Genomic DNA, 14,579 nt, shown 5'->3' with positions numbered 1-14,579 from the left:
TTGGTCAGTATACCTCTCTTCCCGTCTCCTCTGGAGCTGGGGGAGCAGCCCTGGCATGCAGAAGAGGCTCAGGGCCAAGAGCCCAGGTGCCACATGGAGGAGAAAACCTGGTGGCCCTCGGGGCTGCCCCTCACTGCCTGCTGGGCTCTGCCTCTCTGCTGCCTTCAGGTCGGGGCTGCTGCTTCCCTGGAGCCAAGGCCATGGCCAGCAGTAGGATGTGGCCTTTTTACTGCTGCTCTCTTTTGGCTTCCATTGTTCTCTTGTGCTCTTGCATTGGACTAAGACTTTAGATCTCATTTATCTTGCTGAGAGTCTTGTTGTCTGTACAGGGGCATCCCTTTCTTTGCACAGTTCTTCCAAAGCTGGTGTTGGGAATATACCCAAGGAACTGCTGCATGAAGAGGCCTCTTACTTTTCAGGGCTTCATTGTGGATCAGAATTTCAGAGTGATCAGTGTAGTGCTGGACTGGGAGTTACCCATGGTCAGCAAAAAATAACTAGCCTTGACTGGAGAGTGTCCTGCAGTTGCTGGGTCTCATGGCAAATGGCATCCTGGAGACGAATCTGGAGTTGCTCTGTGCCTGGGCCAGACCTCTTGTACTGGCCTGGGGAGCAGGGCTGGCCCTGCAGGGCAAAGGCACTCTGTGCTGGGGATCTCCCAGGCAAGAGACCAGGGCTCCTGCAGCTTCATGGACCTCAATTTCCTGAGCCATGGCTTGTCCCAGCCCGGGGGCTGCTGGGGAGGCCCAGAGCCACCTTTTTTTCCCAGCAGCTGCAAGCCTTGCAAGGGGCTGAGGCTGTGGTGGCTGTGCCCAGAGCCCTGCAGCAGCCTGTGGTGGACACTGCCCAAGGGCTAGCCCAGCCTGGGCTGCTGGGCTGGGCTGGGTTTGGGAGAGGGCAGGGAGGTGGAGAGAGATGGACAGGGGCTGGGCTGGGCTGGGCAGAGCCAGCAGAGTGCAACAGCAGCATCAGGGAGCAGTGGGAGCATGCAGGGGAGGGCTCCCAGCAGGGCTTGGTGCTGCAGAGTCAGGGCTGTGTGAAGGGAACCCAGAGCTGCAGGGGCAGGGGAGAGGAGGCCACTCTGGGCCCCTGTTGGCCTGGGCAGAGAAGGAAGTGGGCCCAGGGCATTCATCCCCTCACCGCAGCCTGCCAGAACCTGCAAGGCGCTCATGGAGTATTCAGGGCCAGGCTCTGCCCTGTGGCCACAAAACCTGCCTGCCGTCCTCCTGCCATGCTGCATGCAGTGGCTTCAGCAGAGGGGACCCCCAGCCAGCCCCTGCATGGGGCTCTGCTACCCGCCTCGTCCCGGCCCTCTCCAGAGCCCTCCTTGCTGCTCTCTAATGCACACCAGGACCTCCCAGTGCATGCTGGCCAGCACATCTGCTGAAGGCCAGTGCAGTTGCTGCAGGGGCAGGGAGCTCAGGGCCCTTGCAGCCCCCTGCCCTGGGCCTGCCTCTCCCCTTGGCCTCAGCCCTGGCCTTGTCTCTGCTGGTAGGAGTGCTCTTGGCATGCACTTCCTAGCATCCCCTTGACTGCACACAGCTGCTGCCCACTCAGGCTGCTGGCACAAATGTGTCCTCACAAGCAGCACCACGACTTGGGCTGCTTCTCCCTGCCTCCCCCACCCCACTGCCTTGACTGTTTGTCTCTGCTGGGCCCCACCTTACACGCCCAATGTGTTACTGGCCTGCCAGCTCCCTCTCCCCTTCCCTGTGGAATGACAGAACCATGGGTGGGACACCCCTTATGTGTTGTACTGCTTGTGTAACTTCCAATTTTGATGGCACAAAAAGAGTTCCTTCACCAGGGATCTATATCCTTCTTCATGTTAGGCCACAAAGGAACATCTTTCACTACTTTTATAGTGTTTGCTTTATCTCACAGTTGAACTGCATTAGGTCTTCTGGGTTAGTCTGAGGTACAATGCTATGTCTTCTGACACTGCAGCACAATATATATGACTTTCCCTTACTCTGTGTACTGACTGACTTGATGGGACATTTCATGTTTTTCACTTTCATATTCCTAGTCGGAAGGGGAGGATTTCCCAAAGTGGAACAAGCTGATGGGCTTTGTCTCAGTCATTTGAAGTGTTCTGCTCATGAGTCTTCCAGCCTGAGTTTGCCACAGATGACCCAGGAAGGTAAATGGATATTCAGGTGTGTGCTAAGAACAAAGGAGAGTATCATGGGTTCCCAATGGCCATTTCAACTTTAGGTCAATCCCAGGAACCCACTGAAGAAAGTGCTGGTAATGGATATGCCCTTGGAATTCCACGTTGCTCCACCTGATCCCCCAATGGTCTCTGGTCTCTTGCAAGTCCTTTCTGATAGCTGCCATTCCAGGGAAGTGCCTCAAACTCAACGGGGCCTATGTATGTTTGCCTGAATACCAAGTATTTTTTTTTCAGTACTTAACTAATAAAGCAACTACTTGTCACTTCAAATGATTCAATCCCTTCCATGAAATGTCACGCAGTGTAGTTTCCACCACGAAGAAATGTGAATTGTCAGGATGTATATTCATCGCAGGAGAATAAATACTGGTGTTCACCTGTACATGCTTTGTCATAGCTTTGTCTATAATGGTGTGCCCCTTCATCTTCCAGGTACATCCACAAGTTTTGATTAAACAGTCCATGTTGAATGTCCCTTTTCCAGCTGGCTGTCTGGACCTATGCACTTCCCATTATTCTCCTGGTTTGCCCTCCCCTTACTCTTTGATCATTCAGACTGCTCTCACTGACCCACTTGCTGCTTTCAGCTTTGAAAAAGAAGCAGCCCAGCTTACCTGTCTATCAGCAGTCTGTCTAATTTTTTCCTTACCAAGATCCTCATCAATTATCATTAAATTCATGATATGGGTTAATACTAACACTATCATTTTTAATTTCCTATCTATCAGTATAAAATGCTTCTTGTACAGTCATCCTTTTGGGGAGGTAAACTTCGCAGGAGGCATACATGTGAGCTTTTTTTGCTTTTTTTTTTTTTTTTTTTTTTTTTAATAATTAAATTACTGTATGTTTTCATGTTATTTGGTTGGAAATAGGAAAAACCCTTCTTCAGCTGTCCACAGCCAGGTCTCTAAGGAAAGCAGGTGGGAGCTGGTGCAAATGGGGTGTAACATCCAGCTGCAGACTTAGGTGCAGAGAAGTCTGGTGTTAGGAAGGTAAGTGATGCAAGCACCAGGTGGCCAATGAGAGAAATGTCAGGGCTGGGGGGGTGAGGAGCAAGGTTGTCCACGCAGTGTCAGACCTCAAGAGTCTGCTTTTCCTCCCAGTTCGGGTCTCCAAAGGAGACACCTGGATCAATATCAATTAAAATGCTCCAAACCAAAATTCAAATAAACGCATCCTTTAACATGAGAAAATATTTTTATTAGGTACTTTTTGAAATCTTCTTCCTTAACTACAGCAGGAAAGCTCTCCAATTAGCTGAACAGTTGAAGAAAACTATGTAAGAGGTGCTAGGAGTTTCTGCATTTTAATGAGTTCCATGGTGTATTTTGGTGCTGAGTCTATGACGCTCAGGTACTGAGAGGAGAATGATGCAATTGCTTGAGAAAGTAAACTGAGAAGGAAAAGTTGAAGTGACAGAGTATTAATGGGCCCCACTGAGGGCTGTTACTAGTGAAGCCTCCCCGGGGACTTGTTAGGGCAGATAATTGGAGGCCATGATTACAGATAGGCAGAGGCATTGTGATAAGAAATATTTTGATGAAGCAGAAGGGCCAAGGCTTGCCACCAGCTACTGGAGGGGAGATCCTGCACCCCAATATCTGGCTCAGGGCTCTGCCTGGGGTCTGTGGGATGTGGTGGGCAGTGTGATGCCATGAGAAGAATCCTGGTATGACACCTCCCAGCCTCTGCACAGTGTTGCAAGGAAGCAATGAGGCTCCATTGCAACAAGTATAACATGTCTCCTCATGAGCTCTAGCCAAGGGTACAGAACCGTCGGGACTGTTGGGGCCTGCCAATCTTGCCAGCATCATCTGCCTTATACCCTGCAGGCTTTCCTATGTTGTCCCAAACTCTGACCTATTTCCTTGAAGACTACAGAAACCCATCTCTGTTCACCACCTTGTTCTCATCCTGGCATTTCCATCATTTCACCAATGTCTCATCAACACTCACCAGCTGATCCTTGAAATACAAAAACAAGATCTGATCACAGACACTCTTTAGGTGACCTCTGGTGCCACAGCACTAGCTTTTGAGGGACATTTCTTCTTCCTTGTGGTCACTGACAACCTTCCAAGGTGCACTTTGTGGCAGTTTTTTTCTCTCCTGCTCTTTCCTACTATCAAAGAAAGGTCTATCAGGTTGGAATCCACTCATAAAGTAGGCATTGAACCCACCAGGTTTCTTGTGGCTTGTCAGCCAACCATACAGAACTCACTTCACCATTAACTTCCAATCCATATGCCTCCTGCTGTCCAATCATGTCCAATCAGCAGAAGGGACACAACAGCCCATATGTGGGCCTTATTTCTCTGTGGGTCCTGCTGGGTATATAGACAGAGGAGATCCCACAGTCAGCATGCCAACCTGGTGCCTTCTGCTGGCCTACCAGGGCCACTGGCAGATGTCAGCCCAAAAGTACAGATCCCAGGTCTAAGCCAAGGGTGACCTGCCACCTACAGACAGAAGTGACCTCACAGTCCCTTTCTGTGACATGTTCCTGCTGCTGCCCTATCAACTGCAGAGACTGAAGTGACCTCACAGTGACCGCCACAGTCACATTCCTCCTGCTGATGCAGGGGATCCTGAGGCAGAGCTGAGCTCATCAGAGCATTCCCACCCATCTCTTCCTTGTGGCTTACAAGCTGATCAGTTCCATGGCCCCTCACATTCATCTATGAATGCCATGTGACTGCACAGTAACCTCAAAATTTCTGCCCTGCCCAAAAGGGCCAAGCACCTAAAGGTAAGGGTTAGGAAAAGGGTTAAAAGTTAGAAGGTTAATGCACAGGAACAGGGGCTTTGAGTGTTAGGTGTTTGTGTATAGGATTAGGGTTTACCTTTCTGGGTTAGAGATTAAGTAAATGTGTAGTGGGAGGGTGGGGTGTTCTTAGGTCGTGTTCTGCTTAGTGTATGTGCAAGGTCTTTGGGCAGGCTGGGAGGCAGACCCAGCTCATGGTGTCACTGCCATTGCCTCAGGGCTGCAACGAATCACTCGCCAGACTCCTTTGCTGGGGCTTTGTGGTGGTTTAACCCGGCCAGCAGCTAAGCACCACACAGCTGTTCGCTCACCCTTCCCCCTCCCTCTCTGGGATGAGGGAAAGAAACGAGAAAATGAACGTGTGTTCAGATCGAGACAGTTTATTAGGACAGAAAAGAAAAGAAAATAATAATAATAACGATAATGGTAATACTACTAATAATGTGTACAAAACAAGTGATGCACAATGCAATTGCTCATCACCCGCTGACTGATGCCCAGCCTATCCCTGAGAGCTGTTCCCTCCAACCTGGCTAGCCACCCCTATATATTGTTTAGCATGACATCAGATAGTATGGAATACTCCTTTGGCTAGTTTGGGTCAGCTGTCCTGGGTCTGTCCCCTCACAGCTCCTGCTGCACCCCCAGCCTGTCCCCTGGCAGGACAGAGCGAGAAGCTGAAAAGTCCTTGGCTTAGTGTAAGCACTGCTCTGCAGCAATTAAAACATCAGCATGTTATCAGCACTCTTCTCATCCTAAATCGAAAACACAACACCCTACCAGCTACTGGGAGGAAAATTAACTCTATCCCAGCTGAAACCAGGACATTCAATCACCCCTAATTCCATACCTTTTATGTCATGCTCAGGTTACACCCTTTCCAGTACATTCCAGTTAATCACCATTTTCATCTCTGGTATATAGAATATACACTGAGTTTGCCTAGTCCATGACCGACTTTGGGCTCCATGTATCAATCCAAAATCCTAAATCCAAAACGTAGCACCCTACCAGCTACTAGGAGGAAAATTAGCTCTATCCTGGCTGAAACCAGGACCTCACAAGCAGTACCACCCCTTGTGCTGCTTCTCCTGGCCTCCCCCACCCCACTGCCTTGACTACTTGTCTCTGCTGGGCCCCACCTTCCACAGCCAAATGTGTCCCTTGGCTCTCACCTCCCTGTCTCCTGCCCTGTGGGGTGACAGAGCCATGGTGTGACGTGTAAGCTGTCGATGTGGTCATGCTCATTTAATGGCTGTGAAAAAGTGGGTTTTTAAATTCATTTCTATGGTGAAGAGTAGACCCCATGGAGGACAGATGATGGACAGCAACTTTGTGGTAACAGCCTCCAACCTGTTTTTCCAGGGGGTCACTTCTGTCCAGTTGCTAACAGGATCTGCTACTACCAAGATGCATTTGTTGTTTCAAAATGCCAATTGTAAAGGTCTTGCAAAGTCATCTGCATTCATACAAAAGGGCCTTCAGTACATTGGTGCTGGCCTACGCCTTTAACGCAGTCCTCAGACCTTTTCCTGCAGCATATACTGCATTGGTCGTGTCACAAAAAAGTCTGCTTCTACACCAGCAATCAACATCTTTCTTCATGTTAGGCTGCATTTCAGTGTCCTTTCTGCTGCTTAGACTGTATGTTTAATCTCACAGATGAACTGGATTATTGAGTATTTTGAAGCACAATACAACTAGAAGGCAGTGAAGCCAAGCAGCTGGGATCCCTCTCTAGAGAAAGGCTCATTGACAGAGTAATTGGGAGAGAGGCACAGGTCCTCAGCCTCTGGAGGCGACTCCTGGCAGCTGTGAAAGAAAGGTATCTCCATAAGGAAGACATTGTATATCAAGTAGGCAAGTGGGCCACCTTGGATAAAGGTCTCCAGCAACTGAGGGAAGTAGATGTGTTGGAGATGATTTATAGTGATTTGGACAATGCCCAGACACCTAAAGATCCCGATGAAGTCCAGTGCACAACATCCATGTGGTGGAAGTTTGTACGGGCTGCACCCTCATCACATGCCAGCACACTGGCAGCAATGAATTGGGATGAGGGGATGGGGCCAACAGTGGACACTGTGTCCATTCAGCTTCATAAATATGAAGAAAATCTCACTGCCCCAATATGGGCCTGCATTTCAGCCGTGGAGAGACAGTCCCAACAGTTAGAGGAACACATAACTTCCTCCTCACCTAGATGGAAGAATCTTTCAGCCATTAAGTGCCAGCAGTCTCCAGCTCAAGCAAGGGAGAATCCAGGACGCACACCACGGGGTACCTTGTGCCTTTATTTACGTGACCATGGGGAAGATATGAGGAAGTGGGATGGTGAACTGACCTTGGTCCTAGCTGCTTGGGTACGTGAACTGTGGAAAGATATGGCAACAAGAAAAGAGGCCCCTAGGAGGATTGCTGCCCCAGTTTCTGTTGGGCAATCCCCCAGAGGCAGTAGAAAGGCTAGCATTACTCCTGACCCTGACAAAGAGACCTCTGCTTCACATTTGGAAGAATTAATTGACAGATGCTACAACCAGGACTAGTGGGGCCCTGACTCTGGCCAGGCAGAGGAGAGGGACAACCGGATTTACTGGACTGTGTGGATTCAATGGCCTGGCACACCGGAACCACAGAAATATAAAGCTTTAATGGACACAGGCACACAGTGTACCCTAATGCCATCAGGCCACCAAGGGGCAGAACTTATCTCTATCTCTGGAGTGACAGGGTGATCCCAACAGCTAACTATTGGAAGCTGAAGTGAGTCTAACTGGCAATGAGTGGCAAAAACACCCCATCATGACTGGCCCAGAGGCTCCATGCATCCTCGGCATAGACTACCTCAAGAAAGGGTACTTCAAGGATCCAAAAGGGTACCAGTGGGCTTTTGGCATAGCTGCTTTGAGCGCAGAAAAGATTAAGCAGCTGTCTACCCTACCCGATCTCTCAGAAGACCCTTCTGCCATAGGATTGCTGAGGACTGAAGAACAACAAGTGCCGATTGCAACTAAAACTGTGCACCGGCAGCAATATCGCACCAATCAAGACTCCCTGATCCCTATCCATGACTTAGTTCATCATCTGGAGAGATGAGGAGTGATCAGCAAAACTCACTCACTCTTCAGTAGTCCTATATGGCCAGAGCGAAAGTCTAATGGCAAGTGGAGGTTAACAGTGGACTATTGGGGCCTCAATGAAGTCACGCCACCACTGAGTGCCGCAGTGCCAGATATGCTAGAACTCCAGTACGAACTGGAATCAAAGGCAGCCAAGTGGTATGCCACAATTGACATCACTAATGCATTTTTCTCCATCCCTCTAGCAGCAGCATGCAGGCCACAGTTTGCTTTCACTTGGAGAGGCATTCAGTATACTTGGAATCGACTGCCCCAGGGGTGGAAACATAGCCCTACTATTTGCCATGGACTGATCCAGATGACACTGGAACACTTGCAGTACATTGCTCCTGAACACTTGCAGTACATTGATGATATCATCGTATGGGGTAACACAGCAGAAGAAGTTTTTGAGAAAGGGAAGAAAATAATTCAAATTCTCTTGAAAGCTGGCTTTTCTATTAAACAGAGTAAGGTCAAGGGACCCGCACAGGAAATCCAGTTCTTGGGGGTAAAATGGCAGGATGGACGTTGCCACATTCCGACGGATGTGATCAACAAAATAATGGTTATGTCTCCACCAATTAGCAAAAAAGAAACACAAGCTTTTCTAGGCCTTGTGGGATTTTGGAGAATGCATATTCCAGGCTATAGCCAGCTTGTGAGTCCTCTATATCGAGTGACTCTTTCGAGTGGGGCCCTGAGCAACAACAGGCCTTTGAACAAATCAAACAATAAATAGCTCGTGCAGTAGCCCTTGGGCCTGTCCGTACTGGACCAGCTGTGCAAAACATACTTTACACTGCAGCTGGGAAGCATGGCCTCACCTGGAGCCTCTGGCAGAAGACCCCAGGAGAAACTCAAGGTCGACCTCTGGGGTTCTGGAGCTGGGGCTATTGAGGATCAGAAGCCCAACTGAAAAGGAAATATTAACAGCATATGAGGGGATTCGAGCTGCTTCAGAAGTTGTTGGTACAGAAGCACAACTCCTCTTGGCCCCATGGCTACCTGTGTTACATTGGATGTTCAAAGGAAAAATCCCCACTCCACATCATGCAACTGATGCTACATGGAGTAAGTAGGTAGCGTTAGTTACACAGCAGGCTCGAAGGGGGAAACCCAACTGCCCAGGAATCCTGGAAGAGGTTATGGACTGGCCAGAGGGCAGGGATTTTGGAATACCAACAGAAGAGATAACTCATGCTGAAGAGGCACCACCATACAATGAGTTGCCAGAAGACAGAAAGCAGTATGTGTTTTTCACTGACGGATCCTGCCGTGTGGTAGGGAGCCATCGGAAATGGAAAGCTGCTGTGTGGAGTCCCACCCGACAAGTTGTGGAGGCCATGGAAGTGTTAGGGTTAAGAAACAATTTTTGATAATGAGATAGGAGATTCATAGCCAAATATTATCATGTATATAATAAAGGAAAACATAAAATGATAGAAGGATGGAGGAGTGACAAGACGGACCTTGAGAGATAGAACAGGAACAACTTGAGCCTTGTTAGGAAGATAAGATGGATAAGGTGGGTTAGGACTGAAGCCAAGAACTAATTAAAGTCAAGAACTGAAAAGGAGCATGCACCAAGGAGAAGAGGTGAAAAGTTTAACCCTGAGGATGACTCCTTACTTCATCTGGAAGACCCCCGGGACGACCACCAGAGAGCACCACGCATGTGCAAATGGGAGGAGAGATAATTAGCATACGAAGCGAGGCTGATGTTGTAAATATTAATAAATACTAATGAATATGTAACTTTTAGGATATAATAGCGATCGGGATGTAACGGGACTTGAAGCCAGATTTGGACACCTGCCCCTGGTTTCCAGCGCTGAATAAAGCACCTTCATATAATCACGCTGTGGTTATGTGTCTGCTACACTAACAGAAGGGGAAGGTGAGTCGAGTCAATATACAGAAGTAAAAGCTATACAACTGGCCCTAGAAATGCTGAAAGAGAAAAATGGCCAGTACTGTATCTTTACACTGATTCATGGATGGTGGCAAATGCTCTTTGGGGGTGGCTACAGCAATGGAAACAGAACAACTGGCAGCGCAGAGGTAAACCTATCTGGGCTGCTACTCTGTGGCAAGATATTGCTGCCCGGGTAGCAAACCTGGCTGTAAAGGTATGTCATGTAGATGCCCACATGCCTAAGAATCATGCCACCAAAGAACATCAGAACAATGAAGAAGTGGATCGAGCTTCAAAAATTGAAGTAGCTCAGTTGGACCTGGACTGGGGACGTAAGGGTGAGCTGTTTGTAGCTTGATGGGCCCATGAAACATCAGGACATCTAGGGAGGGATGCCACATACCAATGGGCTCGTGATCGAGGGGTGGACCTGACCATGGAGGCCATCATGCAGGTTACCCATGAGTGTGAGACCAGTGCTGCAATCAAACGAGCCATGAGGTTAAAGTCTCCCTGGAACAGGGGGAGATGGCTTGGATTTTGATATGGTGAGGCCTGGCAGATTGACTACATTGGACCACTCCCAGAAACCCACCAAGGCAAATGTTACATACTTACCATGGTAGAAGCATCTACTGGGTGGCTGGAAACATACCCAGTAAACCATGCCACCACCTGAAACACTATCTTGGGCCTGGAAAGACAAGTGCTGTGGCGACATGGTACACCAGAGAGAATTGAATCCGACAATGGGAGTCACTTTCGAAACAATTTGGTCACCTCCTGGGCCAAGGGACATGGCATTGAGTGGGTATATCACATCCCTTATCACCCACGAGCTTCTGGGAAGGTTGAGAGGTACAATGGATTGTTAAAAACTATGTTACGAGCATTGGGTGCTGGGACGTGGAAACATTAGGACATGAATCTACCAGAGGCCACTTGGCTAGTTAACAACAGGGGGTCTGAGAGCCGTCCTGGTCCTGCTGAAACAAAATCCCTACACACTGTGGGAGAAGCTAAAGTCCCCGTAGTGCATGTAGGGAAGTGGATGGGGAAGGTGGTGTGGGTTGCTCCTGCCTTGGGGAAAGGCAAACCCACTCATGGGATTGTCTTTGCCCAAGGACCAGGGTATACCTGGTGGGTAATGCAGAAGGATGGGGATATCAGGTGTGTGCCTCAAGGAGATTTAACCTTGAGAGAAAATTAATCTGTAATCCAAGTTATGCATTGTAGGAGGATACTGCAGAACCAATGACAGATCAACTTCGCAAGGAGCTGGGCAAATGCAACAGTGACATGAGCTGAGCTGGTCCTGGTGTCAAGAAAACCAACTTCGCCTGCCCTGAGTGACCAGTTTGACAGATGAAGCTGAAACCATCAACAGCTTTTATGAACATTTTGGGGAAAAAGCCTGTGGACTGAAAAGTACAGATGTATAAACACTTTAATAGACAGAATAATGGTGATGAAATATCTATATACTAAACTATGTGGGACCTGAGTGTGACAGAAATGTTATGGAATAAGGGGTGGAGGTTATATTGGGTCTGTCTGGATGGAGTCACCTTTCCCTGCAGCAGCCCACACAGTGCTGTGCTCTGCACTTGTAGCTGGAACAGCACTGGTATCACTCCAGTGTTGTGTCTATTGCTACACAGGACTCCCTCCAAGCCCCCAGGAGCCAGTAGGCTGGGGGTGGGCAATTGATGGGGAGGGGACATCACCAGGGCAGCTGACCTAAACCAACCAAAGGGATATTCCATAACACCTGATGTCACACTCAGCAATAAAAGGGGAGCTCTTGTAGGGGAGGGTCTCTCCTGAACAACCGGTACGCATTTTGAGGCCCTGCTTCCCGGGACGTGGCCGAACACCACTCGTTGATGGGAAGTAGAGAATAATTTTTTTTCCTTTCTCTTTGTGCTTCCGCGTGGCCTTGTTGTTTCTTTTGTTTCTTTTTCTCCCTATTCCTCTTCCCTTTAATTAAATTATTCTCATCTCAAATCTCGAGCTCTTTGTGTTGTCTTTTCTCCCCCTTCCTCTTTGAGGAGGAGAGGAGTGAGAGAGTGATTGTGGTGAAGCTCGGCTGCCCACTTGAGTAAAACCATCACACCCTTCTGTGTCTGCGTGCAAACAAGTCTCTAACAAAAGCAGGTGGGAGCTGGTGCAAAGGAGCTGTAACATCCAGCTTCAGACTTCTGTGCAGAAAACTGTTGTAAGCCAAAGTGATGGAAATGGCAGGTGGCCAATGAGAGAAATGGCAGGGGCTGGGGTGGTGAGGAACAAGGTTGTCCATGCAGTGTCAGACCTCAAGAGTCTGCTTTTCCTCCCTGTGCAGGTCTCCAAGTAGACTCCCTGGATCAATACCAATAGGAGAATGATGATCCAAACTTTAACACAGCAAAATTCGTCCTTTAAAGTGATAAAATATTTTTATTATATGCTCTTTGAAATCTTAGTCCTTAACTATACCATGAAAGCTCTGCAAAAAGCACTACAAGTCTTAAAGAAAACTGTGGGAGAGATACGGCACCCTAGGAGTTTCTGCATTTTAATGAGTTCTATGGTGTATTTTGGTGCTGAGGCTATGGTGCTCAGGTGCTGAGAGGAGAATGATGCAATTACTTGAGAAGGTAAAATCAGAAGGAAAAGTTGAAGTGACTTGGAGTATTAATGAGCCCCACTGAGGGCTGCTACTAAGAAAGCCTCCCCAGGGACTTTTTAGGGCAGGTAATTGGAGGCCATGATTACAGACAGGCAAAGGCACTGTGCTGAGTAAGGTATTGGTTTGTTTTGATGAAGCAGAAGGGCCAATGCCTGCCACCAGCTCCTGGAGGGGAGATCCTGTACCCCATGTCTGGCTCAGGGCTTTTCCTGGGGATCTGTGAGATGTGGTGGGCAGTGTGATGCCATGAGAAGAACAACAGTATGACACCTCCCATGCTCTGTACGGAGCAGCAATGAGGCCCCATTGTAATGAATATGTCTTGTCTCCTCATATGCTCTAGACAAGGGACAATGATGTCTGGCTTTTGGGGACTTCCATTTTTGTTAGCACCCTCTACTTTATCCTCTCCAGACTTTCTCGTGCTCTCCCACACTTTCCCCTATTTCCCTGAAGTTTTCAGACACCCATCTCAGTTCACCACCTTGCTCTATTGCCAGCATTTCCATTTCACCAATGTCTTGTCAACACTCACCAGCTGTTCCTTGAAACACAAAGCCATGGTCTGATCACAGACCCTCTTTAGGTGACCTCTGGCACGACAGAAGTATTCTGTGAGGGACATTTCTTCCTCGTCATGGCCAGTGCCAATCTTCCAAGGTGCACTTTGTGGCAGTTTTTTCTCTCCTGCTCTTTCCTACTTCCAAAGAAAGCTCCATCAGGGTGGAAACCACTCCTAAAGCAGGCCTCCCAACCCACCACCCTTCTTGCAGCCTGACAGCCCACCAGACAGAATTCACCTCACTAGCATCTTCCAAGCCATGGGCCTGCTGCTGGCCTTGCAGCTTCTTGGCTAGACACACCCAAGCCTTGTGCCTCCTGCTGTCCAGTTATGGACTCAAGTAGAAGGGACAGGACAATCCATGTGTGGGCCTTCTTTCTGCATGGGTCCTGCTGGGTATGTAGGCAGCATGCCAACCAGGTGCCTTCTTCTGGCCTACCAGGGCCACTGGCAGATGTCACCTGAAAAGTACAGATCCCAGGTGGAAGCCAAGGGTGACCTGCCACCTACATACACAAGTGACCTCACAGTCCCTTTCTGTGACACATTCCTGGTGCTGCCATATCAACTGCAGAGAGAGAAGTGACCTCATAGTCCCTTCCATGGTCACATTCCTCCTGCTGGGGCCAGAGATCCTGAGGCAGAGCTGACCATTTTCTAGTTCCCAAGGGACAAGGGCTCGTCTTTCTGGGTTAGAGATTAAGCAAAGTTTTAAAGGTAAGGTTTTGGTGGGTATCAGTTATGGTATGGAGAAATTGTGTGGTTTAGGGTTTTTTTAGGTCTGCCAAAAACTTGTCTAATGTTAAATAAAATATTTTTATGCTAGTGTTTGGGAAGGGATTAGGGTGAGCAAGGAATAAAATTGATTCCTCTGAGAGTGATGGAGTTTATTTAGGTTTAGGGATCAAAACTATCGGTTAAAATAAGGTAAGGGCCATACATGACTGTTTTAAGTGTTACTGCTGCACTGACATTAAATGACCTTTCTTACCTTTCTGAAAACATTACTTTCTGCAGGCCATGTTCTTCTTCCCACCCCAAAATCTCACATCTCTCTTGGCCATGCTGCTCCTGACCTCCCCATATCTTGTTGGGATCAGGTTTCTGATGACATTCATGAGCTCAGAGTATCTGTCTCATGTCTGTTTGCTACTCCATTCCTGAGAAGGAAGTGGCATTGTAGTCAGGAGGGAAAAGCACACAAACTCTTTAGCAGCATCTTCCACAATATGCCCATCAGGTTTGCCTGTCCACAGAATTGTGCTTCCTACCTACAAGTTTTGTTTCCCAAATGGCTTCTATTGATCCAGGGTTACTTTTCCCAGGCCCTCACGCATATTTCAGTTTTGATGTGCAGGGATGGGATAAG

At 48.4% G+C, this 14,579-nt stretch overlaps 1 long non-coding RNA gene across 1 annotated transcript; it reads left to right on the top strand.

Moving 5' to 3' along the window:
* The first annotated feature begins 3,161 nt into the window (after nt 1-3,161).
* On the top strand, nt 3,162-14,579 carry LOC118158790. The gene is made up of 3 exons (XR_004746897.1): nt 3,162-3,281; nt 9,313-9,315; nt 14,555-14,579. It is a non-coding gene; the product is annotated as an uncharacterized LOC118158790 (long non-coding RNA).

The sequence above is a fragment of the Oxyura jamaicensis genome, unplaced genomic scaffold (assembly GCF_011077185.1).
Source record: "Oxyura jamaicensis isolate SHBP4307 breed ruddy duck unplaced genomic scaffold, BPBGC_Ojam_1.0 oxyUn_random_OJ142, whole genome shotgun sequence".
Taxonomy (NCBI): Eukaryota; Metazoa; Chordata; class Aves; order Anseriformes; family Anatidae; genus Oxyura; species Oxyura jamaicensis.
The sequence above is the reverse complement of the archived record's forward strand: the minus strand, read 5'-3'. Positions and strand labels throughout refer to the sequence as shown.